The sequence below is a fragment of the Schistocerca cancellata genome, unplaced genomic scaffold (assembly GCF_023864275.1).
Source record: "Schistocerca cancellata isolate TAMUIC-IGC-003103 unplaced genomic scaffold, iqSchCanc2.1 HiC_scaffold_1083, whole genome shotgun sequence".
Classification (NCBI taxonomy): domain Eukaryota; kingdom Metazoa; phylum Arthropoda; class Insecta; order Orthoptera; family Acrididae; genus Schistocerca; species Schistocerca cancellata.
In genome coordinates, this window is record NW_026047082.1 from 279360 (window position 1) to 307347 (window position 27988).

The 27988-nt window shown below is 51.3% G+C and overlaps 58 non-coding genes across 58 annotated transcripts; 46 read left to right on the forward strand and 12 right to left on the reverse strand.

Moving 5' to 3' along the window:
• Positions 1-550: 550 nt before the first annotated feature.
• Positions 551-622, reverse strand: Trnag-ucc (transfer RNA glycine (anticodon UCC)). The gene has a single exon. It is a non-coding gene; the product is annotated as a tRNA-Gly (tRNA).
• Positions 623-942: 320 nt separating this feature from the next.
• On the forward strand, positions 943-1013 carry Trnag-gcc (transfer RNA glycine (anticodon GCC)). Its single transcript has one exon. It is a non-coding gene; the product is annotated as a tRNA-Gly (tRNA).
• A 295-nt stretch (positions 1014-1308) lies between these two features.
• Trnam-cau (transfer RNA methionine (anticodon CAU)) lies at positions 1309-1381 on the forward strand. Its single transcript has one exon. It is a non-coding gene; the product is annotated as a tRNA-Met (tRNA).
• Positions 1382-1804: 423 nt separating this feature from the next.
• Positions 1805-1876, forward strand: Trnae-cuc (transfer RNA glutamic acid (anticodon CUC)). Its single transcript has one exon. It is a non-coding gene; the product is annotated as a tRNA-Glu (tRNA).
• A 253-nt stretch (positions 1877-2129) lies between these two features.
• Positions 2130-2203, forward strand: Trnai-aau (transfer RNA isoleucine (anticodon AAU)). Its single transcript has one exon. It is a non-coding gene; the product is annotated as a tRNA-Ile (tRNA).
• A 748-nt stretch (positions 2204-2951) lies between these two features.
• Positions 2952-3023, reverse strand: Trnag-ucc (transfer RNA glycine (anticodon UCC)). The gene has a single exon. It is a non-coding gene; the product is annotated as a tRNA-Gly (tRNA).
• A 320-nt stretch (positions 3024-3343) lies between these two features.
• Trnag-gcc (transfer RNA glycine (anticodon GCC)) lies at positions 3344-3414 on the forward strand. The gene has a single exon. It is a non-coding gene; the product is annotated as a tRNA-Gly (tRNA).
• Positions 3415-3709: 295 nt separating this feature from the next.
• Positions 3710-3782, forward strand: Trnam-cau (transfer RNA methionine (anticodon CAU)). Its single transcript has one exon. It is a non-coding gene; the product is annotated as a tRNA-Met (tRNA).
• Positions 3783-4205: 423 nt separating this feature from the next.
• Positions 4206-4277, forward strand: Trnae-cuc (transfer RNA glutamic acid (anticodon CUC)). The gene has a single exon. It is a non-coding gene; the product is annotated as a tRNA-Glu (tRNA).
• A 253-nt stretch (positions 4278-4530) lies between these two features.
• Positions 4531-4604, forward strand: Trnai-aau (transfer RNA isoleucine (anticodon AAU)). The gene has a single exon. It is a non-coding gene; the product is annotated as a tRNA-Ile (tRNA).
• Positions 4605-5353: 749 nt separating this feature from the next.
• Trnag-ucc (transfer RNA glycine (anticodon UCC)) lies at positions 5354-5425 on the reverse strand. Its single transcript has one exon. It is a non-coding gene; the product is annotated as a tRNA-Gly (tRNA).
• A 320-nt stretch (positions 5426-5745) lies between these two features.
• Positions 5746-5816, forward strand: Trnag-gcc (transfer RNA glycine (anticodon GCC)). The gene has a single exon. It is a non-coding gene; the product is annotated as a tRNA-Gly (tRNA).
• Positions 5817-6111: 295 nt separating this feature from the next.
• Trnam-cau (transfer RNA methionine (anticodon CAU)) lies at positions 6112-6184 on the forward strand. Its single transcript has one exon. It is a non-coding gene; the product is annotated as a tRNA-Met (tRNA).
• A 423-nt stretch (positions 6185-6607) lies between these two features.
• Positions 6608-6679, forward strand: Trnae-cuc (transfer RNA glutamic acid (anticodon CUC)). Its single transcript has one exon. It is a non-coding gene; the product is annotated as a tRNA-Glu (tRNA).
• A 253-nt stretch (positions 6680-6932) lies between these two features.
• Positions 6933-7006, forward strand: Trnai-aau (transfer RNA isoleucine (anticodon AAU)). The gene has a single exon. It is a non-coding gene; the product is annotated as a tRNA-Ile (tRNA).
• Positions 7007-7755: 749 nt separating this feature from the next.
• Trnag-ucc (transfer RNA glycine (anticodon UCC)) lies at positions 7756-7827 on the reverse strand. Its single transcript has one exon. It is a non-coding gene; the product is annotated as a tRNA-Gly (tRNA).
• A 320-nt stretch (positions 7828-8147) lies between these two features.
• Trnag-gcc (transfer RNA glycine (anticodon GCC)) lies at positions 8148-8218 on the forward strand. The gene has a single exon. It is a non-coding gene; the product is annotated as a tRNA-Gly (tRNA).
• Positions 8219-8513: 295 nt separating this feature from the next.
• Positions 8514-8586, forward strand: Trnam-cau (transfer RNA methionine (anticodon CAU)). Its single transcript has one exon. It is a non-coding gene; the product is annotated as a tRNA-Met (tRNA).
• A 423-nt stretch (positions 8587-9009) lies between these two features.
• Trnae-cuc (transfer RNA glutamic acid (anticodon CUC)) lies at positions 9010-9081 on the forward strand. Its single transcript has one exon. It is a non-coding gene; the product is annotated as a tRNA-Glu (tRNA).
• A 253-nt stretch (positions 9082-9334) lies between these two features.
• Positions 9335-9408, forward strand: Trnai-aau (transfer RNA isoleucine (anticodon AAU)). The gene has a single exon. It is a non-coding gene; the product is annotated as a tRNA-Ile (tRNA).
• Positions 9409-10159: 751 nt separating this feature from the next.
• Positions 10160-10231, reverse strand: Trnag-ucc (transfer RNA glycine (anticodon UCC)). Its single transcript has one exon. It is a non-coding gene; the product is annotated as a tRNA-Gly (tRNA).
• A 320-nt stretch (positions 10232-10551) lies between these two features.
• On the forward strand, positions 10552-10622 carry Trnag-gcc (transfer RNA glycine (anticodon GCC)). The gene has a single exon. It is a non-coding gene; the product is annotated as a tRNA-Gly (tRNA).
• Positions 10623-10917: 295 nt separating this feature from the next.
• Trnam-cau (transfer RNA methionine (anticodon CAU)) lies at positions 10918-10990 on the forward strand. Its single transcript has one exon. It is a non-coding gene; the product is annotated as a tRNA-Met (tRNA).
• A 423-nt stretch (positions 10991-11413) lies between these two features.
• Positions 11414-11485, forward strand: Trnae-cuc (transfer RNA glutamic acid (anticodon CUC)). Its single transcript has one exon. It is a non-coding gene; the product is annotated as a tRNA-Glu (tRNA).
• A 253-nt stretch (positions 11486-11738) lies between these two features.
• On the forward strand, positions 11739-11812 carry Trnai-aau (transfer RNA isoleucine (anticodon AAU)). Its single transcript has one exon. It is a non-coding gene; the product is annotated as a tRNA-Ile (tRNA).
• Positions 11813-12563: 751 nt separating this feature from the next.
• Trnag-ucc (transfer RNA glycine (anticodon UCC)) lies at positions 12564-12635 on the reverse strand. Its single transcript has one exon. It is a non-coding gene; the product is annotated as a tRNA-Gly (tRNA).
• A 320-nt stretch (positions 12636-12955) lies between these two features.
• Trnag-gcc (transfer RNA glycine (anticodon GCC)) lies at positions 12956-13026 on the forward strand. Its single transcript has one exon. It is a non-coding gene; the product is annotated as a tRNA-Gly (tRNA).
• Positions 13027-13321: 295 nt separating this feature from the next.
• On the forward strand, positions 13322-13394 carry Trnam-cau (transfer RNA methionine (anticodon CAU)). Its single transcript has one exon. It is a non-coding gene; the product is annotated as a tRNA-Met (tRNA).
• A 423-nt stretch (positions 13395-13817) lies between these two features.
• Positions 13818-13889, forward strand: Trnae-cuc (transfer RNA glutamic acid (anticodon CUC)). The gene has a single exon. It is a non-coding gene; the product is annotated as a tRNA-Glu (tRNA).
• A 253-nt stretch (positions 13890-14142) lies between these two features.
• Trnai-aau (transfer RNA isoleucine (anticodon AAU)) lies at positions 14143-14216 on the forward strand. The gene has a single exon. It is a non-coding gene; the product is annotated as a tRNA-Ile (tRNA).
• Positions 14217-14967: 751 nt separating this feature from the next.
• Positions 14968-15039, reverse strand: Trnag-ucc (transfer RNA glycine (anticodon UCC)). The gene has a single exon. It is a non-coding gene; the product is annotated as a tRNA-Gly (tRNA).
• Positions 15040-15359: 320 nt separating this feature from the next.
• Positions 15360-15430, forward strand: Trnag-gcc (transfer RNA glycine (anticodon GCC)). Its single transcript has one exon. It is a non-coding gene; the product is annotated as a tRNA-Gly (tRNA).
• A 295-nt stretch (positions 15431-15725) lies between these two features.
• Trnam-cau (transfer RNA methionine (anticodon CAU)) lies at positions 15726-15798 on the forward strand. The gene has a single exon. It is a non-coding gene; the product is annotated as a tRNA-Met (tRNA).
• A 423-nt stretch (positions 15799-16221) lies between these two features.
• On the forward strand, positions 16222-16293 carry Trnae-cuc (transfer RNA glutamic acid (anticodon CUC)). Its single transcript has one exon. It is a non-coding gene; the product is annotated as a tRNA-Glu (tRNA).
• Positions 16294-16546: 253 nt separating this feature from the next.
• On the forward strand, positions 16547-16620 carry Trnai-aau (transfer RNA isoleucine (anticodon AAU)). Its single transcript has one exon. It is a non-coding gene; the product is annotated as a tRNA-Ile (tRNA).
• A 749-nt stretch (positions 16621-17369) lies between these two features.
• Positions 17370-17441, reverse strand: Trnag-ucc (transfer RNA glycine (anticodon UCC)). Its single transcript has one exon. It is a non-coding gene; the product is annotated as a tRNA-Gly (tRNA).
• A 320-nt stretch (positions 17442-17761) lies between these two features.
• Trnag-gcc (transfer RNA glycine (anticodon GCC)) lies at positions 17762-17832 on the forward strand. Its single transcript has one exon. It is a non-coding gene; the product is annotated as a tRNA-Gly (tRNA).
• A 295-nt stretch (positions 17833-18127) lies between these two features.
• On the forward strand, positions 18128-18200 carry Trnam-cau (transfer RNA methionine (anticodon CAU)). The gene has a single exon. It is a non-coding gene; the product is annotated as a tRNA-Met (tRNA).
• Positions 18201-18623: 423 nt separating this feature from the next.
• Trnae-cuc (transfer RNA glutamic acid (anticodon CUC)) lies at positions 18624-18695 on the forward strand. Its single transcript has one exon. It is a non-coding gene; the product is annotated as a tRNA-Glu (tRNA).
• A 253-nt stretch (positions 18696-18948) lies between these two features.
• On the forward strand, positions 18949-19022 carry Trnai-aau (transfer RNA isoleucine (anticodon AAU)). Its single transcript has one exon. It is a non-coding gene; the product is annotated as a tRNA-Ile (tRNA).
• A 749-nt stretch (positions 19023-19771) lies between these two features.
• Positions 19772-19843, reverse strand: Trnag-ucc (transfer RNA glycine (anticodon UCC)). The gene has a single exon. It is a non-coding gene; the product is annotated as a tRNA-Gly (tRNA).
• A 320-nt stretch (positions 19844-20163) lies between these two features.
• On the forward strand, positions 20164-20234 carry Trnag-gcc (transfer RNA glycine (anticodon GCC)). The gene has a single exon. It is a non-coding gene; the product is annotated as a tRNA-Gly (tRNA).
• Positions 20235-20529: 295 nt separating this feature from the next.
• On the forward strand, positions 20530-20602 carry Trnam-cau (transfer RNA methionine (anticodon CAU)). The gene has a single exon. It is a non-coding gene; the product is annotated as a tRNA-Met (tRNA).
• A 423-nt stretch (positions 20603-21025) lies between these two features.
• Trnae-cuc (transfer RNA glutamic acid (anticodon CUC)) lies at positions 21026-21097 on the forward strand. Its single transcript has one exon. It is a non-coding gene; the product is annotated as a tRNA-Glu (tRNA).
• Positions 21098-21350: 253 nt separating this feature from the next.
• Positions 21351-21424, forward strand: Trnai-aau (transfer RNA isoleucine (anticodon AAU)). Its single transcript has one exon. It is a non-coding gene; the product is annotated as a tRNA-Ile (tRNA).
• Positions 21425-22175: 751 nt separating this feature from the next.
• On the reverse strand, positions 22176-22247 carry Trnag-ucc (transfer RNA glycine (anticodon UCC)). Its single transcript has one exon. It is a non-coding gene; the product is annotated as a tRNA-Gly (tRNA).
• A 320-nt stretch (positions 22248-22567) lies between these two features.
• Trnag-gcc (transfer RNA glycine (anticodon GCC)) lies at positions 22568-22638 on the forward strand. Its single transcript has one exon. It is a non-coding gene; the product is annotated as a tRNA-Gly (tRNA).
• Positions 22639-22933: 295 nt separating this feature from the next.
• Trnam-cau (transfer RNA methionine (anticodon CAU)) lies at positions 22934-23006 on the forward strand. The gene has a single exon. It is a non-coding gene; the product is annotated as a tRNA-Met (tRNA).
• A 423-nt stretch (positions 23007-23429) lies between these two features.
• Positions 23430-23501, forward strand: Trnae-cuc (transfer RNA glutamic acid (anticodon CUC)). The gene has a single exon. It is a non-coding gene; the product is annotated as a tRNA-Glu (tRNA).
• A 253-nt stretch (positions 23502-23754) lies between these two features.
• Trnai-aau (transfer RNA isoleucine (anticodon AAU)) lies at positions 23755-23828 on the forward strand. Its single transcript has one exon. It is a non-coding gene; the product is annotated as a tRNA-Ile (tRNA).
• A 750-nt stretch (positions 23829-24578) lies between these two features.
• On the reverse strand, positions 24579-24650 carry Trnag-ucc (transfer RNA glycine (anticodon UCC)). The gene has a single exon. It is a non-coding gene; the product is annotated as a tRNA-Gly (tRNA).
• A 320-nt stretch (positions 24651-24970) lies between these two features.
• On the forward strand, positions 24971-25041 carry Trnag-gcc (transfer RNA glycine (anticodon GCC)). Its single transcript has one exon. It is a non-coding gene; the product is annotated as a tRNA-Gly (tRNA).
• Positions 25042-25336: 295 nt separating this feature from the next.
• Positions 25337-25409, forward strand: Trnam-cau (transfer RNA methionine (anticodon CAU)). Its single transcript has one exon. It is a non-coding gene; the product is annotated as a tRNA-Met (tRNA).
• Positions 25410-25832: 423 nt separating this feature from the next.
• Trnae-cuc (transfer RNA glutamic acid (anticodon CUC)) lies at positions 25833-25904 on the forward strand. The gene has a single exon. It is a non-coding gene; the product is annotated as a tRNA-Glu (tRNA).
• Positions 25905-26157: 253 nt separating this feature from the next.
• On the forward strand, positions 26158-26231 carry Trnai-aau (transfer RNA isoleucine (anticodon AAU)). Its single transcript has one exon. It is a non-coding gene; the product is annotated as a tRNA-Ile (tRNA).
• A 752-nt stretch (positions 26232-26983) lies between these two features.
• Positions 26984-27055, reverse strand: Trnag-ucc (transfer RNA glycine (anticodon UCC)). The gene has a single exon. It is a non-coding gene; the product is annotated as a tRNA-Gly (tRNA).
• Positions 27056-27375: 320 nt separating this feature from the next.
• Positions 27376-27446, forward strand: Trnag-gcc (transfer RNA glycine (anticodon GCC)). The gene has a single exon. It is a non-coding gene; the product is annotated as a tRNA-Gly (tRNA).
• Positions 27447-27741: 295 nt separating this feature from the next.
• Trnam-cau (transfer RNA methionine (anticodon CAU)) lies at positions 27742-27814 on the forward strand. The gene has a single exon. It is a non-coding gene; the product is annotated as a tRNA-Met (tRNA).
• Positions 27815-27988: the final 174 nt, after the last annotated feature.

Consider the following 27988-nt stretch of genomic DNA (forward strand, 5'->3'; position numbering starts at 1 on the left):
CAGTGCTTGGGCGGGTGACCGCCTGCGAACACACGGCACTGCCGATAGTTTCAATTCGTATTTCTCTTTCCTCTTCGGTTTCGGAGCTGCAGCGCTATTCGGTCAAGGGCACTGGCGCCACATTTTGCCTCTCGGTATGCCAAGTCGCGCCGTGCGGCCACAGTGAAATGAAGGAGCGTGTTGAAAAATTTTCAACAAAGAAAAAAAAAAAAAGAAATCTACTAGTAATAAAACTGAATTTGTCTGACAGAACATGTAAAATCAGATAATACATGATAACAGGCAGCAGGTATTTACTTGAGGCATAAGTAATGTGGTGCCCGCCCGCCTCGCCATACCTCTCTCAGTCGTTTTGCGTGCTTGTCCTTTTTATATAGGCCGATTGGAGAGCGTCAGCTCTCGCGTCAGACGAGCAAAGTCGAGACAAGTCGAGACTCAAGGTGAATCGACGCACACGCTATAGGGTGGCCTGCAGCGAGTAAGATGGGGAAAGAAACATTAATTGAAGGACGCGTGGCAAAAGTACTCATACGCAAAAGTAAAAGCCGGCTGCGGTGGCCGGGAATCGAACCCGGATCAACTGCTTGGAAGGCAACTATGCTGACCATTACACCACCACCGCACGGTTTCCGTCCGCGCACGCCGCGCTGTGTCTGCTTCCCGCCTGTCGTCGGCGGCTCAAGGTGGTCGTAGCTGTAGGCGCATTACGGGGTAGGCGAGCGCATCCAGACAGCGTCTCTACGCACATTTCGCGTCCTTTGGCAAGAGTCGTCGCGTGCGTGCGCCGCAAGAGTACTTAGGCGATCGCGTTTGGGCGTCATTTTTAAGCAGTGCAGTGCAGGATTCAGCGTCTGTAGCATTCTCTCGAGAGGATGCGACGGCGCTGGACGGCAGTCCCACTTTCCCCACAGACGTCTGCCGCGGAAAGCACCAGGAAGCTGAGCATCGGTGGTTCAGTGGTAGAATGCTCGCCTGCCACGCGGGCGGCCCGGGTTCGATTCCCGGCCGATGCATCATTTTGTTTTTTCTCCGATAGTGGTGCTGCGTGTCTTTCGCACTCGAACTGCGTGAGCCATGAGAATGAACCGTGGTATTTCCGTGTGGAAATAACCAAACATGCAGCGCGCACGACTGCTCGTTTGGGCTCTTATGTGCTATTGTACATACTGGCGTCGGCCTATCATCGCAAGTTGCCTGTCGCGCCGGGAATGGACGTGTAGCAACTGAAAAAAATGAGCCAGGAAGTGCAGACTCTCTACCCCTGGTATTTGGTAGTTACAGAGATTCCAGAAGGCGTGGCGGTCACTTGCCTCGGTAGCGCAGTAGGCAGCGCGTAAGTCTCATAATCTTAAGGTCGTGAGTTCGATCTTCACCCGGGGCATTTAATTTACTTTCGTCCACAGCTAAATTGACGGCTCTGGGGTTTGCGAAGGAGCGAAACACTTCGTACTTTGTTATCCACAAGGCTTCAACGACTCAGCGTGATTATGTTTACTTCCCGTTATTACTACCTGCAGTTCTTACGAAAAATTTTCAAGGAACAATGTACTAGTAATAAAACTGAATTTCGTACGATATAACGTGTAAAGTCACACAATGTATGACCTGCTGTATGATGACAGGCAGCAGGTCTTTACTTGCGAAATAAGTAAATAAATATTACTACTTACAGCTTTGCTTTTCCTCCTACCCCTGTAACAACGAGGCATAAAGCAATGGATTGTGACTTTTGACATGGGCGCGCGAAAAGGTGCTCGCAAACAGGGAAAGTGCGACACGGAAAGCGAGGAGAAAAATGTGCACGTCCGGTGTGGTCTAGTGGCTAGGATACCTGGCTCTCACCCAGGAGGCCCGGGTTCGATTCCCGGTACCGGAACGGAATTTTTTCGGAAAAAATCACGACAAGTTTTGACCCTGCGAAAGGCTGTTTCACGTCCTCCTCGCATTATAGCTACTGGTTCATTAACGTCAGCTGAAAACAGCCGAGAGAAACGGGCAAGCAATGAAATTACTACGAGCAGCGGAATAAAGAAGAGACGCTGGTCCACTGTTGGACTGCTACCATAGAAATGTTACATGGCAATACGCAGAGCAATTCCCGCGAAGCGATGGAAGGCTGTCTGCACCGAGGCCCGTTAGCTCAGTTGGTTAGAGCGTCGTGCTAATAACGCGAAGGTCGTGGGTTCGATCCCCCCACGGGCCACTACGATTTCACTCTTTCAAAAAGGCAGCGCCGATTTCGGCGGGGAAGTATGGTGACAAGGAAATCGTCACATTGTGTGGGAACTGATAGGGGACCAGAACGCGACTTGTCGGGACGCGCTAAAACACTTCACTGGTCACAGCACGGTGAACGCACAGTTTCTCGTCCGATCACCGCTACTGCGCGAAACTGGACGTTGTCAGTGCTTGGGCGGGTGACCGCCTGCGAACACACGGCACTGCCGATAGTTTCAATTCGTATTTCTCTTTCCTCTTCGGTTTCGGAGCTGCAGCGCTATTCGGTCAAGGGCACTGGCGCCACATTTTGCCTCTCGGTATGCCAAGTCGCGCCGTGCGGCCACAGTGAAATGAAGGAGCGTGTTGAAAAATTTTCAACAAAGAAAAAAAAAAAGAAATCTACTAGTAATAAAACTGAATTTGTCTGACAGAACATGTAAAATCAGATAATACATGATAACAGGCAGCAGGTATTTACTTGAGGCATAAGTAATGTGGTGCCCGCCCGCCTCGCCATACCTCTCTCAGTCGTTTTGCGTGCTTGTCCTTTTTATATAGGCCGATTGGAGAGCGTCAGCTCTCGCGTCAGACGAGCAAAGTCGAGACAAGTCGAGACTCAAGGTGAATCGACGCACACGCTATAGGGTGGCCTGCAGCGAGTAAGATGGGGAAAGAAACATTAATTGAAGGACGCGTGGCAAAAGTACTCATACGCAAAAGTAAAAGCCGGCTGCGGTGGCCGGGAATCGAACCCGGATCAACTGCTTGGAAGGCAACTATGCTGACCATTACACCACCACCGCACGGTTTCCGTCCGCGCACGCCGCGCTGTGTCTGCTTCCCGCCTGTCGTCGGCGGCTCAAGGTGGTCGTAGCTGTAGGCGCATTACGGGGTAGGCGAGCGCATCCAGACAGCGTCTCTACGCACATTTCGCGTCCTTTGGCAAGAGTCGTCGCGTGCGTGCGCCGCAAGAGTACTTAGGCGATCGCGTTTGGGCGTCATTTTTAAGCAGTGCAGTGCAGGATTCAGCGTCTGTAGCATTCTCTCGAGAGGATGCGACGGCGCTGGACGGCAGTCCCACTTTCCCCACAGACGTCTGCCGCGGAAAGCACCAGGAAGCTGAGCATCGGTGGTTCAGTGGTAGAATGCTCGCCTGCCACGCGGGCGGCCCGGGTTCGATTCCCGGCCGATGCATCATTTTGTTTTTTCTCCGATAGTGGTGCTGCGTGTCTTTCGCACTCGAACTGCGTGAGCCATGAGAATGAACCGTGGTATTTCCGTGTGGAAATAACCAAACATGCAGCGCGCACGACTGCTCGTTTGGACTCTTATGTGCTATTGTACATACTGGCGTCGGCCTATCATCGCAAGTTGCCTGTCGCGCCGGGAATGGACGTGTAGCAACTGAAAAAAATGAGCCAGGAAGTGCAGACTCTCTACCCCTGGTATTTGGTAGTTACAGAGATTCCAGAAGGCGTGGCGGTCACTTGCCTCGGTAGCGCAGTAGGCAGCGCGTAAGTCTCATAATCTTAAGGTCGTGAGTTCGATCTTCACCCGGGGCATTTAATTTACTTTCGTCCACAGCTAAATTGACGGCTCTGGGGTTTGCGAAGGAGCGAAACACTTCGTACTTTGTTATCCACAAGGCTTCAACGACTCAGCGTGATAATGTTTACTTCCCGTTATTACTACCTGCAGTTCTTACGAAAAATTTTCAAGGAACAATGTACTAGTAATAAAACTGAATTTCGTACGATATAACGTGTAAAGTCACACAATGTATGACCTGCTGTATGATGACAGGCAGCAGGTCTTTACTTGCGAAATAAGTAAATAAATATTACTACTTACAGCTTTGCTTTTCCTCCTACCCCTGTAACAACGAGGCATAAAGCAATGGATTGTGACTTTTGACATGGGCGCGCGAAAAGGTGCTCGCAAACAGGGAAAGTGCGACACGGAAAGCGAGGAGAAAAATGTGCACGTCCGGTGTGGTCTAGTGGCTAGGATACCTGGCTCTCACCCAGGAGGCCCGGGTTCGATTCCCGGTACCGGAACGGAATTTTTTCGGAAAAAATCACGACAAGTTTTGACCCTGCGAAAGGCTGTTTCACGTCCTCCTCGCATTATAGCTACTGGTTCATTAACGTCAGCTGAAAACAGCCGAGAGAAACGGGCAAGCAATGAAATTACTACGAGCAGCGGAATAAAGAAGAGACGCTGGTCCACTGTTGGACTGCTACCATAGAAATGTTACATGGCAATACGCAGAGCAATTCCCGCGAAGCGATGGAAGGCTGTCTGCACCGAGGCCCGTTAGCTCAGTTGGTTAGAGCGTCGTGCTAATAACGCGAAGGTCGTGGGTTCGATCCCCCCACGGGCCACTACGATTTCACTCTTTCAAAAAGGCAGCGCCGATTTCGGCGGGGAAGTATGGTGACAAGGAAATCGTCACATTGTGTGGGAACTGATAGGGGACCAGAACGCGACTTGTCGGGACGCGCTAAAACACTTCACTGGTCACAGCACGGTGAACGCACAGTTTCTCGTCCGATCACCGCTACTGCGCGAAACTGGACGTTGTCAGTGCTTGGGCGGGTGACCGCCTGCGAACACACGGCACTGCCGATAGTTTCAATTCGTATTTCTCTTTCCTCTTCGGTTTCGGAGCTGCAGCGCTATTCGGTCAAGGGCACTGGCGCCACATTTTGCCTCTCGGTATGCCAAGTCGCGCCGTGCGGCCACAGTGAAATGAAGGAGCGTGTTGAAAAATTTTCAACAAAGAAAAAAAAAAAAGAAATCTACTAGTAATAAAACTGAATTTGTCTGACAGAACATGTAAAATCAGATAATACATGATAACAGGCAGCAGGTATTTACTTGAGGCATAAGTAATGTGGTGCCCGCCCGCCTCGCCATACCTCTCTCAGTCGTTTTGCGTGCTTGTCCTTTTTATATAGGCCGATTGGAGAGCGTCAGCTCTCGCGTCAGACGAGCAAAGTCGAGACAAGTCGAGACTCAAGGTGAATCGACGCACACGCTATAGGGTGGCCTGCAGCGAGTAAGATGGGGAAAGAAACATTAATTGAAGGACGCGTGGCAAAAGTACTCATACGCAAAAGTAAAAGCCGGCTGCGGTGGCCGGGAATCGAACCCGGATCAACTGCTTGGAAGGCAACTATGCTGACCATTACACCACCACCGCACGGTTTCCGTCCGCGCACGCCGCGCTGTGTCTGCTTCCCGCCTGTCGTCGGCGGCTCAAGGTGGTCGTAGCTGTAGGCGCATTACGGGGTAGGCGAGCGCATCCAGACAGCGTCTCTACGCACATTTCGCGTCCTTTGGCAAGAGTCGTCGCGTGCGTGCGCCGCAAGAGTACTTAGGCGATCGCGTTCGGGCGTCATTTTTAAGCAGTGCAGTGCAGGATTCAGCGTCTGTAGCATTCTCTCGAGAGGATGCGACGGCGCTGGACGGCAGTCCCACTTTCCCCACAGACGTCTGCCGCGGAAAGCACCAGGAAGCTGAGCATCGGTGGTTCAGTGGTAGAATGCTCGCCTGCCACGCGGGCGGCCCGGGTTCGATTCCCGGCCGATGCATCATTTTGTTTTTTCTCCGATAGTGGTGCTGCGTGTCTTTCGCACTCGAACTGCGTGAGCCATGAGAATGAACCGTGGTATTTCCGTGTGGAAATAACCAAACATGCAGCGCGCACGACTGCTCGTTTGGACTCTTATGTGCTATTGTACATACTGGCGTCGGCCTAGCATCGCAAGTTGCCTGTCGCGCCGGGAATGGACGTGTAGCAACTGAAAAAAATGAGCCAGGAAGTGCAGACTCTCTACCCCTGGTATTTGGTAGTTACAGAGATTCCAGAAGGCGTGGCGGTCACTTGCCTCGGTAGCGCAGTAGGCAGCGCGTAAGTCTCATAATCTTAAGGTCGTGAGTTCGATCCTCACCCGGGGCATTTAATTTACTTTCGTCCACAGCTAAATTGACGGCTCTGGGGTTTGCGAAGGAGCGAAACACTTCGTACTTTGTTATCCACAAGGCTTCAACGACTCAGCGTGATAATGTTTACTTCCCGTTATTACTACCTGCAGTTCTTACGAAAAATTTTCAAGGAACAATGTACTAGTAATAAAACTGAATTTCGTACGATATAACGTGTAAAGTCACACAATGTATGACCTGCTGTATGATGACAGGCAGCAGGTCTTTACTTGCGAAATAAGTAAATAAATATTACTACTTACAGCTTTGCTTTTCCTCCTACCCCTGTAACAACGAGGCATAAAGCAATGGATTGTGACTTTTGACATGGGCGCGCGAAAAGGTGCTCGCAAACAGGGAAAGTGCGACACGGAAAGCGAGGAGAAAAATGTGCACGTCCGGTGTGGTCTAGTGGCTAGGATACCTGGCTCTCACCCAGGAGGCCCGGGTTCGATTCCCGGTACCGGAACGGAATTTTTTCGGAAAAAATCACGACAAGTTTTGACCCTGCGAAAGGCTGTTTCACGTCCTCCTCGCATTATAGCTACTGGTTCATTAACGTCAGCTGAAAACAGCCGAGAGAAACGGGCAAGCAATGAAATTACTACGAGCAGCGGAATAAAGAAGAGACGCTGGTCCACTGTTGGACTGCTACCATAGAAATGTTACATGGCAATACGCAGAGCAATTCCCGCGAAGCGATGGAAGGCTGTCTGCACCGAGGCCCGTTAGCTCAGTTGGTTAGAGCGTCGTGCTAATAACGCGAAGGTCGTGGGTTCGATCCCCCCACGGGCCACTACGATTTCACTCTTTCAAAAAGGCAGCGCCGATTTCGGCGGGGAAGTATGGTGACAAGGAAATCGTCACATTGTGTGGGAACTGATAGGGGACCAGAACGCGACTTGTCGGGACGCGCTAAAACACTTCACTGGTCACAGCACGGTGAACGCACAGTTTCTCGTCCGATCACCGCTACTGCGCGAAACTGGACGTTGTCAGTGCTTGGGCGGGTGACCGCCTGCGAACACACGGCACTGCCGATAGTTTCAATTCGTATTTCTCTTTCCTCTTCGGTTTCGGAGCTGCAGCGCTATTCGGTCAAGGGCACTGGCGCCACATTTTGCCTCTCGGTATGCCAAGTCGCGCCGTGCGGCCACAGTGAAATGAAGGAGCGTGTTGAAAAATTTTCAACAAAGAAAAAAAAAAAAGAAATCTACTAGTAATAAAACTGAATTTGTCTGACAGAACATGTAAAATCAGATAATACATGATAACAGGCAGCAGGTATTTACTTGAGGCATAAGTAATGTGGTGCCCGCCCGCCTCGCCATACCTCTCTCAGTCGTTTTGCGTGCTTGTCCTTTTTATATAGGCCGATTGGAGAGCGTCAGCTCTCGCGTCAGACGAGCAAAGTCGAGACAAGTCGAGACTCAAGGTGAATCGACGCACACGCTATAGGGTGGCCTGCAGCGAGTAAGATGGGGAAAGAAACATTAATTGAAGGACGCGTGGCAAAAGTACTCATACGCAAAAGTAAAAGCCGGCTGCGGTGGCCGGGAATCGAACCCGGATCAACTGCTTGGAAGGCAACTATGCTGACCATTACACCACCACCGCACGGTTTCCGTCCGCGCACGCCGCGCTGTGTCTGCTTCCCGCCTGTCGTCGGCGGCTCAAGGTGGTCGTAGCTGTAGGCGCATTACGGGGTAGGCGAGCGCATCCAGACAGCGTCTCTACGCACATTTCGCGTCCTTTGGCAAGAGTCGTCGCGTGCGTGCGCCGCAAGAGTACTTAGGCGATCGCGTTCGGGCGTCATTTTTAAGCAGTGCAGTGCAGGATTCAGCGTCTGTAGCATTCTCTCGAGAGGATGCGACGGCGCTGGACGGCAGTCCCACTTTCCCCACAGACGTCTGCCGCGGAAAGCACCAGGAAGCTGAGCATCGGTGGTTCAGTGGTAGAATGCTCGCCTGCCACGCGGGCGGCCCGGGTTCGATTCCCGGCCGATGCATCATTTTGTTTTTTCTCCGATAGTGGTGCTGCGTGTCTTTCGCACTCGAACTGCGTGAGCCATGAGAATGAACCGTGGTATTTCCGTGTGGAAATAACCAAACATGCAGCGCGCACGACTGCTCGTTTGGACTCTTATGTGCTATTGTACATACTGGCGTCGGCCTAGCATCGCAAGTTGCCTGTCGCGCCGGGAATGGACGTGTAGCAACTGAAAAAAATGAGCCAGGAATTGCAGACTCTCTACCCCTGGTATTTGGTAGTTACAGAGATTCCAGAAGGCGTGGCGGTCACTTGCCTCGGTAGCGCAGTAGGCAGCGCGTAAGTCTCATAATCTTAAGGTCGTGAGTTCGATCCTCACCCGGGGCATTTAATTTACTTTCGTCCACAGCTAAATTGACGGCTCTGGGGTTTGCGAAGGAGCGAAACACTTCGTACTTTGTTATCCACAAGGCTTCAACGACTCAGCGTGATAATGTTTACTTCCCGTTATTACTACCTGCAGTTCTTACGAAAAATTTTCAAGGAACAATGTACTAGTAATAAAACTGAATTTCGTACGATATAACGTGTAAAGTCACACAATGTATGACCTGCTGTATGATGACAGGCAGCAGGTCTTTACTTGCGAAATAAGTAAATAAATATTACTACTTACAGCTTTGCTTTTCCTCCTACCCCTGTAACAACGAGGCATAAAGCTATGGATTGTGACTTTTGACATGGGCGCGCGAAAAGGTTCTCGCAAACAGGGAAAGTGCGACACGGAAAGCGAGGAGAAAAATGTGCACGTCCGGTGTGGTCTAGTGGCTAGGATACCTGGCTCTCACCCAGGAGGCCCGGGTTCGATTCCCGGTACCGGAACGGAATTTTTTCGGAAAAAATCACGACAAGTTTTGACCCTGCGAAAGGCTGTTTCACGTCCTCCTCGCATTATAGCTACTGGTTCATTAACGTCAGCTGAAAACAGCCGAGAGAAACGGGCAAGCAATGAAATTACTACGAGCAGCGGAATAAAGAAGAGACGCTGGTCCACTGTTGGACTGCTACCATAGAAATGTTACATGGCAATACGCAGAGCAATTCCCGCGAAGCGATGGAAGGCTGTCTGCACCGAGGCCCGTTAGCTCAGTTGGTTAGAGCGTCGTGCTAATAACGCGAAGGTCGTGGGTTCGATCCCCCCACGGGCCACTACGATTTCACTCTTTCAAAAAGGCAGCGCCGATTTCGGCGGGGAAGTATGGTGACAAGGAAATCGTCACATTGTGTGGGAACTGATAGGGGACCAGAACGCGACTTGTCGGGACGCGCTAAAACACTTCACTGGTCACAGCACGGTGAACGCACAGTTTCTCGTCCGATCACCGCTACTGCGCGAAACTGGACGTTGTCAGTGCTTGGGCGGGTGACCGCCTGCGAACACACGGCACTGCCGATAGTTTCAATTCGTATTTCTCTTTCCTCTTCGGTTTCGGAGCTGCAGCGCTATTCGGTCAAGGGCACTGGCGCCACATTTTGCCTCTCGGTATGCCAAGTCGCGCCGTGCGGCCACAGTGAAATGAAGGAGCGTGTTGAAAAATTTTCAACAAAGAAAAAAAAAAAAAAGAAATCTACTAGTAATAAAACTGAATTTGTCTGACAGAACATGTAAAATCAGATAATACATGATAACAGGCAGCAGGTATTTACTTGAGGCATAAGTAATGTGGTGCCCGCCCGCCTCGCCATACCTCTCTCAGTCGTTTTGCGTGCTTGTCCTTTTTATATAGGCCGATTGGAGAGCGTCAGCTCTCGCGTCAGACGAGCAAAGTCGAGACAAGTCGAGACTCAAGGTGAATCGACGCACACGCTATAGGGTGGCCTGCAGCGAGTAAGATGGGGAAAGAAACATTAATTGAAGGACGCGTGGCAAAAGTACTCATACGCAAAAGTAAAAGCCGGCTGCGGTGGCCGGGAATCGAACCCGGATCAACTGCTTGGAAGGCAACTATGCTGACCATTACACCACCACCGCACGGTTTCCGTCCGCGCACGCCGCGCTGTGTCTGCTTCCCGCCTGTCGTCGGCGGCTCAAGGTGGTCGTAGCTGTAGGCGCATTACGGGGTAGGCGAGCGCATCCAGACAGCGTCTCTACGCACATTTCGCGTCCTTTGGCAAGAGTCGTCGCGTGCGTGCGCCGCAAGAGTACTTAGGCGATCGCGTTCGGGCGTCATTTTTAAGCAGTGCAGTGCAGGATTCAGCGTCTGTAGCATTCTCTCGAGAGGATGCGACGGCGCTGGACGGCAGTCCCACTTTCCCCACAGACGTCTGCCGCGGAAAGCACCAGGAAGCTGAGCATCGGTGGTTCAGTGGTAGAATGCTCGCCTGCCACGCGGGCGGCCCGGGTTCGATTCCCGGCCGATGCATCATTTTGTTTTTTCTCCGATAGTGGTGCTGCGTGTCTTTCGCACTCGAACTGCGTGAGCCATGAGAATGAACCGTGGTATTTCCGTGTGGAAATAACCAAACATGCAGCGCGCACGACTGCTCGTTTGGACTCTTATGTGCTATTGTACATACTGGCGTCGGCCTAGCATCGCAAGTTGCCTGTCGCGCCGGGAATGGACGTGTAGCAACTGAAAAAAATGAGCCAGGAATTGCAGACTCTCTACCCCTGGTATTTGGTAGTTACAGAGATTCCAGAAGGCGTGGCGGTCACTTGCCTCGGTAGCGCAGTAGGCAGCGCGTAAGTCTCATAATCTTAAGGTCGTGAGTTCGATCCTCACCCGGGGCATTTAATTTACTTTCGTCCACAGCTAAATTGACGGCTCTGGGGTTTGCGAAGGAGCGAAACACTTCGTACTTTGTTATCCACAAGGCTTCAACGACTCAGCGTGATAATGTTTACTTCCCGTTATTACTACCTGCAGTTCTTACGAAAAATTTTCAAGGAACAATGTACTAGTAATAAAACTGAATTTCGTACGATATAACGTGTAAAGTCACACAATGTATGACCTGCTGTATGATGACAGGCAGCAGGTCTTTACTTGCGAAATAAGTAAATAAATATTACTACTTACAGCTTTGCTTTTCCTCCTACCCCTGTAACAACGAGGCATAAAGCTATGGATTGTGACTTTTGACATGGGCGCGCGAAAAGGTTCTCGCAAACAGGGAAAGTGCGACACGGAAAGCGAGGAGAAAAATGTGCACGTCCGGTGTGGTCTAGTGGCTAGGATACCTGGCTCTCACCCAGGAGGCCCGGGTTCGATTCCCGGTACCGGAACGGAATTTTTTCGGAAAAAATCACGACAAGTTTTGACCCTGCGAAAGGCTGTTTCACGTCCTCCTCGCATTATAGCTACTGGTTCATTAACGTCAGCTGAAAACAGCCGAGAGAAACGGGCAAGCAATGAAATTACTACGAGCAGCGGAATAAAGAAGAGACGCTGGTCCACTGTTGGACTGCTACCATAGAAATGTTACATGGCAATACGCAGAGCAATTCCCGCGAAGCGATGGAAGGCTGTCTGCACCGAGGCCCGTTAGCTCAGTTGGTTAGAGCGTCGTGCTAATAACGCGAAGGTCGTGGGTTCGATCCCCCCACGGGCCACTACGATTTCACTCTTTCAAAAAGGCAGCGCCGATTTCGGCGGGGAAGTATGGTGACAAGGAAATCGTCACATTGTGTGGGAACTGATAGGGGACCAGAACGCGACTTGTCGGGACGCGCTAAAACACTTCACTGGTCACAGCACGGTGAACGCACAGTTTCTCGTCCGATCACCGCTACTGCGCGAAACTGGACGTTGTCAGTGCTTGGGCGGGTGACCGCCTGCGAACACACGGCACTGCCGATAGTTTCAATTCGTATTTCTCTTTCCTCTTCGGTTTCGGAGCTGCAGCGCTATTCGGTCAAGGGCACTGGCGCCACATTTTGCCTCTCGGTATGCCAAGTCGCGCCGTGCGGCCACAGTGAAATGAAGGAGCGTGTTGAAAAATTTTCAACAAAGAAAAAAAAAAAAAAGAAATCTACTAGTAATAAAACTGAATTTGTCTGACAGAACATGTAAAATCAGATAATACATGATAACAGGCAGCAGGTATTTACTTGAGGCATAAGTAATGTGGTGCCCGCCCGCCTCGCCATACCTCTCTCAGTCGTTTTGCGTGCTTGTCCTTTTTATATAGGCCGATTGGAGAGCGTCAGCTCTCGCGTCAGACGAGCAAAGTCGAGACAAGTCGAGACTCAAGGTGAATCGACGCACACGCTATAGGGTGGCCTGCAGCGAGTAAGATGGGGAAAGAAACATTAATTGAAGGACGCGTGGCAAAAGTACTCATACGCAAAAGTAAAAGCCGGCTGCGGTGGCCGGGAATCGAACCCGGATCAACTGCTTGGAAGGCAACTATGCTGACCATTACACCACCACCGCACGGTTTCCGTCCGCGCACGCCGCGCTGTGTCTGCTTCCCGCCTGTCGTCGGCGGCTCAAGGTGGTCGTAGCTGTAGGCGCATTACGGGGTAGGCGAGCGCATCCAGACAGCGTCTCTACGCACATTTCGCGTCCTTTGGCAAGAGTCGTCGCGTGCGTGCGCCGCAAGAGTACTTAGGCGATCGCGTTCGGGCGTCATTTTTAAGCAGTGCAGTGCAGGATTCAGCGTCTGTAGCATTCTCTCGAGAGGATGCGACGGCGCTGGACGGCAGTCCCACTTTCCCCACAGACGTCTGCCGCGGAAAGCACCAGGAAGCTGAGCATCGGTGGTTCAGTGGTAGAATGCTCGCCTGCCACGCGGGCGGCCCGGGTTCGATTCCCGGCCGATGCATCATTTTGTTTTTTCTCCGATAGTGGTGCTGCGTGTCTTTCGCACTCGAACTGCGTGAGCCATGAGAATGAACCGTGGTATTTCCGTGTGGAAATAACCAAACATGCAGCGCGCACGACTGCTCGTTTGGACTCTTATGTGCTATTGTACATACTGGCGTCGGCCTAGCATCGCAAGTTGCCTGTCGCGCCGGGAATGGACGTGTAGCAACTGAAAAAAATGAGCCAGGAAGTGCAGACTCTCTACCCCTGGTATTTGGTAGTTACAGAGATTCCAGAAGGCGTGGCGGTCACTTGCCTCGGTAGCGCAGTAGGCAGCGCGTAAGTCTCATAATCTTAAGGTCGTGAGTTCGATCCTCACCCGGGGCATTTAATTTACTTTCGTCCACAGCTAAATTGACAGCTCTGGGGTTTGCGAAGGAGCGAAACACTTCGTACTTTGTTATCCACAAGGCTTCAACGACTCAGCGTGATAATGTTTACTTCCCGTTATTACTACCTGCAGTTCTTACGAAAAATTTTCAAGGAACAATGTACTAGTAATAAAACTGAATTTCGTACGATATAACGTGTAAAGTCACACAATGTATGACCTGCTGTATGATGACAGGCAGCAGGTCTTTACTTGCGAAATAAGTAAATAAATATTACTACTTACAGCTTTGCTTTTCCTCCTACCCCTGTAACAACGAGGCATAAAGCAATGGATTGTGACTTTTGACATGGGCGCGCGAAAAGGTGCTCGCAAACAGGGAAAGTGCGACACGGAAAGCGAGGAGAAAAATGTGCACGTCCGGTGTGGTCTAGTGGCTAGGATACCTGGCTCTCACCCAGGAGGCCCGGGTTCGATTCCCGGTACCGGAACGGAATTTTTTCGGAAAAAATCACGACAAGTTTTGACCCTGCGAAAGGCTGTTTCACGTCCTCCTCGCATTATAGCTACTGGTTCATTAACGTCAGCTGAAAACAGCCGAGAGAAACGGGCAAGCAATGAAATTACTACGAGCAGCGGAATAAAGAAGAGACGCTGGTCCACTGTTGGACTGCTACCATAGAAATGTTACATGGCAATACGCAGAGCAATTCCCGCGAAGCGATGGAAGGCTGTCTGCACCGAGGCCCGTTAGCTCAGTTGGTTAGAGCGTCGTGCTAATAACGCGAAGGTCGTGGGTTCGATCCCCCCACGGGCCACTACGATTTCACTCTTTCAAAAAGGCAGCGCCGATTTCGGCGGGGAAGTATGGTGACAAGGAAATCGTCACATTGTGTGGGAACTGATAGGGGACCAGAACGCGACTTGTCGGGACGCGCTAAAACACTTCACTGGTCACAGCACGGTGAACGCACAGTTTCTCGTCCGATCACCGCTACTGCGCGAAACTGGACGTTGTCAGTGCTTGGGCGGGTGACCGCCTGCGAACACACGGCACTGCCGATAGTTTCAATTCGTATTTCTCTTTCCTCTTCGGTTTCGGAGCTGCAGCGCTATTCGGTCAAGGGCACTGGCGCCACATTTTGCCTCTCGGTATGCCAAGTCGCGCCGTGCGGCCACAGTGAAATGAAGGAGCGTGTTGAAAAATTTTCAACAAAGAAAAAAAAAAAAAAGAAATCTACTAGTAATAAAACTGAATTTGTCTGACAGAACATGTAAAATCAGATAATACATGATAACAGGCAGCAGGTATTTACTTGAGGCATAAGTAATGTGGTGCCCGCCCGCCTCGCCATACCTCTCTCAGTCGTTTTGCGTGCTTGTCCTTTTTATATAGGCCGATTGGAGAGCGTCAGCTCTCGCGTCAGACGAGCAAAGTCGAGACAAGTCGAGACTCAAGGTGAATCGACGCACACGCTATAGGGTGGCCTGCAGCGAGTAAGATGGGGAAAGAAACATTAATTGAAGGACGCGTGGCAAAAGTACTCATACGCAAAAGTAAAAGCCGGCTGCGGTGGCCGGGAATCGAACCCGGATCAACTGCTTGGAAGGCAACTATGCTGACCATTACACCACCACCGCACGGTTTCCGTCCGCGCACGCCGCGCTGTGTCTGCTTCCCGCCTGTCGTCGGCGGCTCAAGGTGGTCGTAGCTGTAGGCGCATTACGGGGTAGGCGAGCGCATCCAGACAGCGTCTCTACGCACATTTCGCGTCCTTTGGCAAGAGTCGTCGCGTGCGTGCGCCGCAAGAGTACTTAGGCGATCGCGTTCGGGCGTCATTTTTAAGCAGTGCAGTGCAGGATTCAGCGTCTGTAGCATTCTCTCGAGAGGATGCGACGGCGCTGGACGGCAGTCCCACTTTCCCCACAGACGTCTGCCGCGGAAAGCACCAGGAAGCTGAGCATCGGTGGTTCAGTGGTAGAATGCTCGCCTGCCACGCGGGCGGCCCGGGTTCGATTCCCGGCCGATGCATCATTTTGTTTTTTCTCCGATAGTGGTGCTGCGTGTCTTTCGCACTCGAACTGCGTGAGCCATGAGAATGAACCGTGGTATTTCCGTGTGGAAATAACCAAACATGCAGCGCGCACGACTGCTCGTTTGGACTCTTATGTGCTATTGTACATACTGGCGTCGGCCTAGCATCGCAAGTTGCCTGTCGCGCCGGGAATGGACGTGTAGCAACTGAAAAAAATGAGCCAGGAAGTGCAGACTCTCTACCCCTGGTATTTGGTAGTTACAGAGATTCCAGAAGGCGTGGCGGTCACTTGCCTCGGTAGCGCAGTAGGCAGCGCGTAAGTCTCATAATCTTAAGGTCGTGAGTTCGATCCTCACCCGGGGCATTTAATTTACTTTCGTCCACAGCTAAATTGACGGCTCTGGGGTTTGCGAAGGAGCGAAACACTTCGTACTTTGTTATCCACAAGGCTTCAACGACTCAGCGTGATAATGTTTACTTCCCGTTATTACTACCTGCAGTTCTTACGAAAAATTTTCAAGGAACAATGTACTAGTAATAAAACTGAATTTCGTACGATATAACGTGTAAAGTCACACAATGTATGACCTGCTGTATGATGACAGGCAGCAGGTCTTTACTTGCGAAATAAGTAAATAAATATTACTACTTACAGCTTTGCTTTTCCTCCTACCCCTGTAACAACGAGGCATAAAGCAATGGATTGTGACTTTTGACATGGGCGCGCGAAAAGGTGCTCGCAAACAGGGAAAGTGCGACACGGAAAGCGAGGAGAAAAATGTGCACGTCCGGTGTGGTCTAGTGGCTAGGATACCTGGCTCTCACCCAGGAGGCCCGGGTTCGATTCCCGGTACCGGAACGGAATTTTTTCGGAAAAAATCACGACAAGTTTTGACCCTGCGAAAGGCTGTTTCACGTCCTCCTCGCATTATAGCTACTGGTTCATTAACGTCAGCTGAAAACAGCCGAGAGAAACGGGCAAGCAATGAAATTACTACGAGCAGCGGAATAAAGAAGAGACGCTGGTCCACTGTTGGACTGCTACCATAGAAATGTTACATGGCAATACGCAGAGCAATTCCCGCGAAGCGATGGAAGGCTGTCTGCACCGAGGCCCGTTAGCTCAGTTGGTTAGAGCGTCGTGCTAATAACGCGAAGGTCGTGGGTTCGATCCCCCCACGGGCCACTACGATTTCACTCTTTCAAAAAGGCAGCGCCGATTTCGGCGGGGAAGTATGGTGACAAGGAAATCGTCACATTGTGTGGGAACTGATAGGGGACCAGAACGCGACTTGTCGGGACGCGCTAAAACACTTCACTGGTCACAGCACGGTGAACGCACAGTTTCTCGTCCGATCACCGCTACTGCGCGAAACTGGACGTTGTCAGTGCTTGGGCGGGTGACCGCCTGCGAACACACGGCACTGCCGATAGTTTCAATTCGTATTTCTCTTTCCTCTTCGGTTTCGGAGCTGCAGCGCTATTCGGTCAAGGGCACTGGCGCCACATTTTGCCTCTCGGTATGCCAAGTCGCGCCGTGCGGCCACAGTGAAATGAAGGAGCGTGTTGAAAAATTTTCAACAAAGAAAAAAAAAAAAGAAATCTACTAGTAATAAAACTGAATTTGTCTGACAGAACATGTAAAATCAGATAATACATGATAACAGGCAGCAGGTATTTACTTGAGGCATAAGTAATGTGGTGCCCGCCCGCCTCGCCATACCTCTCTCAGTCGTTTTGCGTGCTTGTCCTTTTTATATAGACCGATTGGAGAGCGTCAGCTCTCGCGTCAGACGAGCAAAGTCGAGACAAGTCGAGACTCAAGGTGAATCGACGCACACGCTATAGGGTGGCCTGCAGCGAGTAAGATGGGGAAAGAAACATTAATTGAAGGACGCGTGGCAAAAGTACTCATACGCAAAAGTAAAAGCCGGCTGCGGTGGCCGGGAATCGAACCCGGATCAACTGCTTGGAAGGCAACTATGCTGACCATTACACCACCACCGCACGGTTTCCGTCCGCGCACGCCGCGCTGTGTCTGCTTCCCGCCTGTCGTCGGCGGCTCAAGGTGGTCGTAGCTGTAGGCGCATTACGGGGTAGGCGAGCGCATCCAGACAGCGTCTCTACGCACATTTCGCGTCCTTTGGCAAGAGTCGTCGCGTGCGTGCGCCGCAAGAGTACTTAGGCGATCGCGTTCGGGCGTCATTTTTAAGCAGTGCAGTGCAGGATTCAGCGTCTGTAGCATTCTCTCGAGAGGATGCGACGGCGCTGGACGGCAGTCCCACTTTCCCCACAGACGTCTGCCGCGGAAAGCACCAGGAAGCTGAGCATCGGTGGTTCAGTGGTAGAATGCTCGCCTGCCACGCGGGCGGCCCGGGTTCGATTCCCGGCCGATGCATCATTTTGTTTTTTCTCCGATAGTGGTGCTGCGTGTCTTTCGCACTCGAACTGCGTGAGCCATGAGAATGAACCGTGGTATTTCCGTGTGGAAATAACCAAACATGCAGCGCGCACGACTGCTCGTTTGGACTCTTATGTGCTATTGTACATACTGGCGTCGGCCTAGCATCGCAAGTTGCCTGTCGCGCCGGGAATGGACGTGTAGCAACTGAAAAAAATGAGCCAGGAAGTGCAGACTCTCTACCCCTGGTATTTGGTAGTTACAGAGATTCCAGAAGGCGTGGCGGTCACTTGCCTCGGTAGCGCAGTAGGCAGCGCGTAAGTCTCATAATCTTAAGGTCGTGAGTTCGATCCTCACCCGGGGCATTTAATTTACTTTCGTCCACAGCTAAATTGACGGCTCTGGGGTTTGCGAAGGAGCGAAACACTTCGTACTTTGTTATCCACAAGGCTTCAACGACTCAGCGTGATAATGTTTACTTCCCGTTATTACTACCTGCAGTTCTTACGAAAAATTTTCAAGGAACAATGTACTAGTAATAAAACTGAATTTCGTACGATATAACGTGTAAAGTCACACAATGTATGACCTGCTGTATGATGACAGGCAGCAGGTCTTTACTTGCGAAATAAGTAAATAAATATTACTACTTACAGCTTTGCTTTTCCTCCTACCCCTGTAACAACGAGGCATAAAGCAATGGATTGTGACTTTTGACATGGGCGCGCGAAAAGGTGCTCGCAAACAGGGAAAGTGCGACACGGAAAGCGAGGAGAAAAATGTGCACGTCCGGTGTGGTCTAGTGGCTAGGATACCTGGCTCTCACCCAGGAGGCCCGGGTTCGATTCCCGGTACCGGAACGGAATTTTTTCGGAAAAAATCACGACAAGTTTTGACCCTGCGAAAGGCTGTTTCACGTCCTCCTCGCATTATAGCTACTGGTTCATTAACGTCAGCTGAAAACAGCCGAGAGAAACGGGCAAGCAATGAAATTACTACGAGCAGCGGAATAAAGAAGAGACGCTGGTCCACTGTTGGACTGCTACCATAGAAATGTTACATGGCAATACGCAGAGCAATTCCCGCGAAGCGATGGAAGGCTGTCTGCACCGAGGCCCGTTAGCTCAGTTGGTTAGAGCGTCGTGCTAATAACGCGAAGGTCGTGGGTTCGATCCCCCCACGGGCCACTACGATTTCACTCTTTCAAAAAGGCAGCGCCGATTTCGGCGGGGAAGTATGGTGACAAGGAAATCGTCACATTGTGTGGGAACTGATAGGGGACCAGAACGCGACTTGTCGGGACGCGCTAAAACACTTCACTGGTCACAGCACGGTGAACGCACAGTTTCTCGTCCGATCACCGCTACTGCGCGAAACTGGACGTTGTCAGTGCTTGGGCGGGTGACCGCCTGCGAACACACGGCACTGCCGATAGTTTCAATTCGTATTTCTCTTTCCTCTTCGGTTTCGGAGCTGCAGCGCTATTCGGTCAAGGGCACTGGCGCCACATTTTGCCTCTCGGTATGCCAAGTCGCGCCGTGCGGCCACAGTGAAATGAAGGAGCGTGTTGAAAAATTTTCAACAAAGAAAAAAAAAAAAGAAATCTACTAGTAATAAAACTGAATTTGTCTGACAGAACATGTAAAATCAGATAATACATGATAACAGGCAGCAGGTATTTACTTGAGGCATAAGTAATGTGGTGCCCGCCCGCCTCGCCATACCTCTCTCAGTCGTTTTGCGTGCTTGTCCTTTTTATATAGACCGATTGGAGAGCGTCAGCTCTCGCGTCAGACGAGCAAAGTCGAGACAAGTCGAGACTCAAGGTGAATCGACGCACACGCTATAGGGTGGCCTGCAGCGAGTAAGATGGGGAAAGAAACATTAATTGAAGGACGCGTGGCAAAAGTACTCATACGCAAAAGTAAAAGCCGGCTGCGGTGGCCGGGAATCGAACCCGGATCAACTGCTTGGAAGGCAACTATGCTGACCATTACACCACCACCGCACGGTTTCCGTCCGCGCACGCCGCGCTGTGTCTGCTTCCCGCCTGTCGTCGGCGGCTCAAGGTGGTCGTAGCTGTAGGCGCATTACGGGGTAGGCGAGCGCATCCAGACAGCGTCTCTACGCACATTTCGCGTCCTTTGGCAAGAGTCGTCGCGTGCGTGCGCCGCAAGAGTACTTAGGCGATCGCGTTCGGGCGTCATTTTTAAGCAGTGCAGTGCAGGATTCAGCGTCTGTAGCATTCTCTCGAGAGGATGCGACGGCGCTGGACGGCAGTCCCACTTTCCCCACAGACGTCTGCCGCGGAAAGCACCAGGAAGCTGAGCATCGGTGGTTCAGTGGTAGAATGCTCGCCTGCCACGCGGGCGGCCCGGGTTCGATTCCCGGCCGATGCATCATTTTGTTTTTTCTCCGATAGTGGTGCTGCGTGTCTTTCGCACTCGAACTGCGTGAGCCATGAGAATGAACCGTGGTATTTCCGTGTGGAAATAACCAAACATGCAGCGCGCACGACTGCTCGTTTGGACTCTTATGTGCTATTGTACATACTGGCGTCGGCCTAGCATCGCAAGTTGCCTGTCGCGCCGGGAATGGACGTGTAGCAACTGAAAAAAATGAGCCAGGAAGTGCAGACTCTCTACCCCTGGTATTTGGTAGTTACAGAGATTCCAGAAGGCGTGGCGGTCACTTGCCTCGGTAGCGCAGTAGGCAGCGCGTAAGTCTCATAATCTTAAGGTCGTGAGTTCGATCCTCACCCGGGGCATTTAATTTACTTTCGTCCACAGCTAAATTGACGGCTCTGGGGTTTGCGAAGGAGCGAAACACTTCGTACTTTGTTATCCACAAGGCTTCAACGACTCAGCGTGATAATGTTTACTTCCCGTTATTACTACCTGCAGTTCTTACGAAAAATTTTCAAGGAACAATGTACTAGTAATAAAACTGAATTTCGTACGATATAACGTGTAAAGTCACACAATGTATGACCTGCTGTATGATGACAGGCAGCAGGTCTTTACTTGCGAAATAAGTAAATAAATATTACTACTTACAGCTTTGCTTTTCCTCCTACCCCTGTAACAACGAGGCATAAAGCAATGGATTGTGACTTTTGACATGGGCGCGCGAAAAGGTTCTCGCAAACAGGGAAAGTGCGACACGGAAAGCGAGGAGAAAAATGTGCACGTCCGGTGTGGTCTAGTGGCTAGGATACCTGGCTCTCACCCAGGAGGCCCGGGTTCGATTCCCGGTACCGGAACGGAATTTTTTCGGAAAAAATCACGACAAGTTTTGACCCTGCGAAAGGCTGTTTCACGTCCTCCTCGCATTATAGCTACTGGTTCATTAACGTCAGCTGAAAACAGCCGAGAGAAACGGGCAAGCAATGAAATTACTACGAGCAGCGGAATAAAGAAGAGACGCTGGTCCACTGTTGGACTGCTACCATAGAAATGTTACATGGCAATACGCAGAGCAATTCCCGCGAAGCGATGGAAGGCTGTCTGCACCGAGGCCCGTTAGCTCAGTTGGTTAGAGCGTCGTGCTAATAACGCGAAGGTCGTGGGTTCGATCCCCCCACGGGCCACTACGATTTCACTCTTTCAAAAAGGCAGCGCCGATTTCGGCGGGGAAGTATGGTGACAAGGAAATCGTCACATTGTGTGGGAACTGATAGGGGACCAGAACGCGACTTGTCGGGACGCGCTAAAACACTTCACTGGTCACAGCACGGTGAACGCACAGTTTCTCGTCCGATCACCGCTACTGCGCGAAACTGGACGTTGTCAGTGCTTGGGCGGGTGACCGCCTGCGAACACACGGCACTGCCGATAGTTTCAATTCGTATTTCTCTTTCCTCTTCGGTTTCGGAGCTGCAGCGCTATTCGGTCAAGGGCACTGGCGCCACATTTTGCCTCTCGGTATGCCAAGTCGCGCCGTGCGGCCACAGTGAAATGAAGGAGCGTGTTGAAAAATTTTCAACAAAGAAAAAAAAAAAAAAGAAATCTACTAGTAATAAAACTGAATTTGTCTGACAGAACATGTAAAATCAGATAATACATGATAACAGGCAGCAGGTATTTACTTGAGGCATAAGTAATGTGGTGCCCGCCCGCCTCGCCATACCTCTCTCAGTCGTTTTGCGTGCTTGTCCTTTTTATATAGGCCGATTGGAGAGCGTCAGCTCTCGCGTCAGACGAGCAAAGTCGAGACAAGTCGAGACTCAAGGTGAATCGACGCACACGCTATAGGGTGGCCTGCAGCGAGTAAGATGGGGAAAGAAACATTAATTGAAGGACGCGTGGCAAAAGTACTCATACGCAAAAGTAAAAGCCGGCTGCGGTGGCCGGGAATCGAACCCGGATCAACTGCTTGGAAGGCAACTATGCTGACCATTACACCACCACCGCACGGTTTCCGTCCGCGCACGCCGCGCTGTGTCTGCTTCCCGCCTGTCGTCGGCGGCTCAAGGTGGTCGTAGCTGTAGGCGCATTACGGGGTAGGCGAGCGCATCCAGACAGCGTCTCTACGCACATTTCGCGTCCTTTGGCAAGAGTCGTCGCGTGCGTGCGCCGCAAGAGTACTTAGGCGATCGCGTTCGGGCGTCATTTTTAAGCAGTGCAGTGCAGGATTCAGCGTCTGTAGCATTCTCTCGAGAGGATGCGACGGCGCTGGACGGCAGTCCCACTTTCCCCACAGACGTCTGCCGCGGAAAGCACCAGGAAGCTGAGCATCGGTGGTTCAGTGGTAGAATGCTCGCCTGCCACGCGGGCGGCCCGGGTTCGATTCCCGGCCGATGCATCATTTTGTTTTTTCTCCGATAGTGGTGCTGCGTGTCTTTCGCACTCGAACTGCGTGAGCCATGAGAATGAACCGTGGTATTTCCGTGTGGAAATAACCAAACATGCAGCGCGCACGACTGCTCGTTTGGACTCTTATGTGCTATTGTACATACTGGCGTCGGCCTAGCATCGCAAGTTGCCTGTCGCGCCGGGAATGGACGTGTAGCAACTGAAAAAAATGAGCCAGGAAGTGCAGACTCTCTACCCCTGGTATTTGGTAGTTACAGAGATTCCAGAAGGCGTGGCGGTCACTTGCCTCGGTAGCGCAGTAGGCAGCGCGTAAGTCTCATAATCTTAAGGTCGTGAGTTCGATCCTCACCCGGGGCATTTAATTTACTTTCGTCCACAGCTAAATTGACGGCTCTGGGGTTTGCGAAGGAGCGAAACACTTCGTACTTTGTTATCCACAAGGCTTCAACGACTCAGCGTGATAATGTTTACTTCCCGTTATTACTACCTGCAGTTCTTACGAAAAATTTTCAAGGAACAATGTACTAGTAATAAAACTGAATTTCGTACGATATAACGTGTAAAGTCACACAATGTATGACCTGCTGTATGATGACAGGCAGCAGGTCTTTACTTGCGAAATAAGTAAATAAATATTACTACTTACAGCTTTGCTTTTCCTCCTACCCCTGTAACAACGAGGCATAAAGCAATGGATTGTGACTTTTGACATGGGCGCGCGAAAAGGTGCTCGCAAACAGGGAAAGTGCGACACGGAAAGCGAGGAGAAAAATGTGCACGTCCGGTGTGGTCTAGTGGCTAGGATACCTGGCTCTCACCCAGGAGGCCCGGGTTCGATTCCCGGTACCGGAACGGAATTTTTTCGGAAAAAATCACGACAAGTTTTGACCCTGCGAAAGGCTGTTTCACGTCCTCCTCGCACTATAGCTACTGGTTCATTAACGTCAGCTGAAAACAGCCGAGAGAAACGGGCAAGCAATGAAATTACTACGAGCAGCGGAATAAAGAAGAGACGCTGGTCCACTGTTGGACTGCTACCATAGAAATGTTACATGGCAATACGCAGAGCAATTCCCGCGAAGCGATGGAAGGCTGTCTGCACCGAGGCCCGTTAGCTCAGTTGGTTAGAGCGTCGTGCTAATAACGCGAAGGTCGTGGGTTCGATCCCCCCACGGGCCACTACGATTTCACTCTTTCAAAAAGGCAGCGCCGATTTCGGCGGGGAAGTATGGTGACAAGGAAATCGTCACATTGTGTGGGAACTGATAGGGGACCAGAACGCGACTTGTCGGGACGCGCTAAAACACTTCACTGGTCACAGCACGGTGAACGCACAGTTTCTCGTCCGATCACCGCTACTGCGCGAAACTGGACGTTGTCAGTGCTTGGGCGGGTGACCGCCTGCGAACACACGGCACTGCCGATAGTTTCAATTCGTATTTCTCTTTCCTCTTCGGTTTCGGAGCTGCAGCGCTATTCGGTCAAGGGCACTGGCGCCACATTTTGCCTCTCGGTATGCCAAGTCGCGCCGTGCGGCCACAGTGAAATGAAGGAGCGTGTTGAAAAATTTTCAACAAAGAAAAAAAAAAAAAGAAATCTACTAGTAATAAAACTGAATTTGTCTGACAGAACATGTAAAATCAGATAATACATGATAACAGGCAGCAGGTATTTACTTGAGGCATAAGTAATGTGGTGCCCGCCCGCCTCGCCATACCTCTCTCAGTCGTTTTGCGTGCTTGTCCTTTTTATATAGGCCGATTGGAGAGCGTCAGCTCTCGCGTCAGACGAGCAAAGTCGAGACAAGTCGAGACTCAAGGTGAATCGACGCACACGCTATAGGGTGGCCTGCAGCGAGTAAGATGGGGAAAGAAACATTAATTGAAGGACGCGTGGCAAAAGTACTCATACGCAAAAGTAAAAGCCGGCTGCGGTGGCCGGGAATCGAACCCGGATCAACTGCTTGGAAGGCAACTATGCTGACCATTACACCACCACCGCACGGTTTCCGTCCGCGCACGCCGCGCTGTGTCTGCTTCCCGCCTGTCGTCGGCGGCTCAAGGTGGTCGTAGCTGTAGGCGCATTACGGGGTAGGCGAGCGCATCCAGACAGCGTCTCTACGCACATTTCGCGTCCTTTGGCAAGAGTCGTCGCGTGCGTGCGCCGCAAGAGTACTTAGGCGATCGCGTTCGGGCGTCATTTTTAAGCAGTGCAGTGCAGGATTCAGCGTCTGTAGCATTCTCTCGAGAGGATGCGACGGCGCTGGACGGCAGTCCCACTTTCCCCACAGACGTCTGCCGCGGAAAGCACCAGAAAGCTGAGCATCGGTGGTTCAGTGGTAGAATGCTCGCCTGCCACGCGGGCGGCCCGGGTTCGATTCCCGGCCGATGCATCATTTTGTTTTTTCTCCGATAGTGGTGCTGCGTGTCTTTCGCACTCGAACTGCGTGAGCCATGAGAATGAACCGTGGTATTTCCGTGTGGAAATAACCAAACATGCAGCGCGCACGACTGCTCGTTTGGACTCTTATGTGCTATTGTACATACTGGCGTCGGCCTAGCATCGCAAGTTGCCTGTCGCGCCGGGAATGGACGTGTAGCAACTGAAAAAAATGAGCCAGGAAGTGCAGACTCTCTACCCCTGGTATTTGGTAGTTACAGAGATTCCAGAAGGCGTGGCGGTCACTTGCCTCGGTAGCGCAGTAGGCAGCGCGTAAGTCTCATAATCTTAAGGTCGTGAGTTCGATCCTCACCCGGGGCATTTAATTTACTTTCGTCCACAGCTAAATTGACGGCTCTGGGGTTTGCGAAGGAGCGAAACACTTCGTACTTTGTTATCCACAAGGCTTCAACGACTCAGCGTGATAATGTTTACTTCCCGTTATTACTACCTGCAGTTCTTACGAAAAATTTTCAAGGAACAATGTACTAGTAATAAAACTGAATTTCGTACGATATAACGTGTAAAGTCACACAATGTATGACCTGCTGTATGATGACAGGCAGCAGGTCTTTACTTGCGAAATAAGTAAATAAATATTACTACTTACAGCTTTGCTTTTCCTCCTACCCCTGTAACAACGAGGCATAAAGCAATGGATTGTGACTTTTGACATGGGCGCGCGAAAAGGTGCTCGCAAACAGGGAAAGTGCGACACGGAAAGCGAGGACAAAAATGTGCACGTCCGGTGTGGTCTAGTGGCTAGGATACCTGGCTCTCACCCAGGAGGCCCGGGTTCGATTCCCGGTACCGGAACGGAATTTTTTCGGAAAAAATCACGACAAGTTTTGACCCTGCGAAAGGCTGTTTCACGTCCTCCTCGCATTATAGCTACTGGTTCATTAACGTCAGCTGAAAACAGCCGAGAGAAACGGGCAAGCAATGAAATTACTACGAGCAGCGGAATAAAGAAGAGACGCTGGTCCACTGTTGGACTGCTACCATAGAAATGTTACATGGCAATACGCAGAGCAATTCCCGCGAAGCGATGGAAGGCTGTCTGCACCGAGGCCCGTTAGCTCAGTTGGTTAGAGCGCCGTGCTAATAACGCGAAGGTCGTGGGTTCGATCCCCCCACGGGCCACTACGATTTCACTCTTTCAAAAAGGCAGCGCCGATTTCGGCGGGGAAGTATGGTGACAAGGAAATCGTCACATTGTGTGGGAACTGATAGGGGACCAGAACGCGACTTGTCGGGACGCGCTAAAACACTTCACTGGTCACAGCACGGTGAACGCACAGTTTCTCGTCCGATCACCGCTACTGCGCGAAACTGGACGTTGTCAGTGCTTGGGCGGGTGACCGCCTGCGAACACACGGCACTGCCGATAGTTTCAATTCGTATTTCTCTTTCCTCTTCGGTTTCGGAGCTGCAGCGCTATTCGGTCAAGGGCACTGGCGCCACATTTTGCCTCTCGGTATGCCAAGTCGCGCCGTGCGGCCACAGTGAAATGAAGGAGCGTGTTGAAAAATTTTCAACAAAGAAAAAAAAAAAAAAAGAAATCTACTAGTAATAAAACTGAATTTGTCTGACAGAACATGTAAAATCAGATAATACATGATAACAGGCAGCAGGTATTTACTTGAGGCATAAGTAATGTGGTGCCCGCCCGCCTCGCCATACCTCTCTCAGTCGTTTTGCGTGCTTGTCCTTTTTATATAGGCCGATTGGAGAGCGTCAGCTCTCGCGTCAGACGAGCAAAGTCGAGACAAGTCGAGACTCAAGGTGAATCGACGCACACGCTATAGGGTGGCCTGCAGCGAGTAAGATGGGGAAAGAAACATTAATTGAAGGACGCGTGGCAAAAGTACTCATACGCAAAAGTAAAAGCCGGCTGCGGTGGCCGGGAATCGAACCCGGATCAACTGCTTGGAAGGCAACTATGCTGACCATTACACCACCACCGCACGGTTTCCGTCCGCGCACGCCGCGCTGTGTCTGCTTCCCGCCTGTCGTCGGCGGCTCAAGGTGGTCGTAGCTGTAGGCGCATTACGGGGTAGGCGAGCGCATCCAGACAGCGTCTCTACGCACATTTCGCGTCCTTTGGCAAGAGTCGTCGCGTGCGTGCGCCGCAAGAGTACTTAGGCGATCGCGTTCGGGCGTCATTTTTAAGCAGTGCAGTGCAGGATTCAGCGTCTGTAGCATTCTCTCGAGAGGATGCGACGGCGCTGGACGGCAGTCCCACTTTCCCCACAGACGTCTGCCGCGGAAAGCACCAGGAAGCTGAGCATCGGTGGTTCAGTGGTAGAATGCTCGCCTGCCACGCGGGCGGCCCGGGTTCGATTCCCGGCCGATGCATCATTTTGTTTTTTCTCCGATAGTGGTGCTGCGTGTCTTTCGCACTCGAACTGCGTGAGCCATGAGAATGAACCGTGGTATTTCCGTGTGGAAATAACCAAACATGCAGCGCGCACGACTGCTCGTTTGGACTCTTATGTGCTATTGTACATACTGGCGTCGGCCTAGCATCGCAAGTTGCCTGTCGCGCCGGGAATGGACGTGTAGCAACTGAAAAAAATGAGCCAGGAAGTGCAGACTCTCTACCCCTGGTATTTGGTAGTTACAGAGATTCCAGAAGGCGTGGCGGTCACTTGCCTCGGTAGCGCAGTAGGCAGCGCGTAAGTCTCATAATCTTAAGGTCGTGAGTTCGATCCTCACCTGGGGCATTTAATTTACTTTCGTCCACAGCTAAATTGACGGCTCTGGGGTTTGCGAAGGAGCGAAACACTTCGTACTTTGTTATCCACAAGGCTTCAACGACTCAGCGTGATAATGTTTACTTCCCGTTATTACTACCTGCAGTTCTTACGAAAAATTTTCAAGGAACAATGTACTAGTAA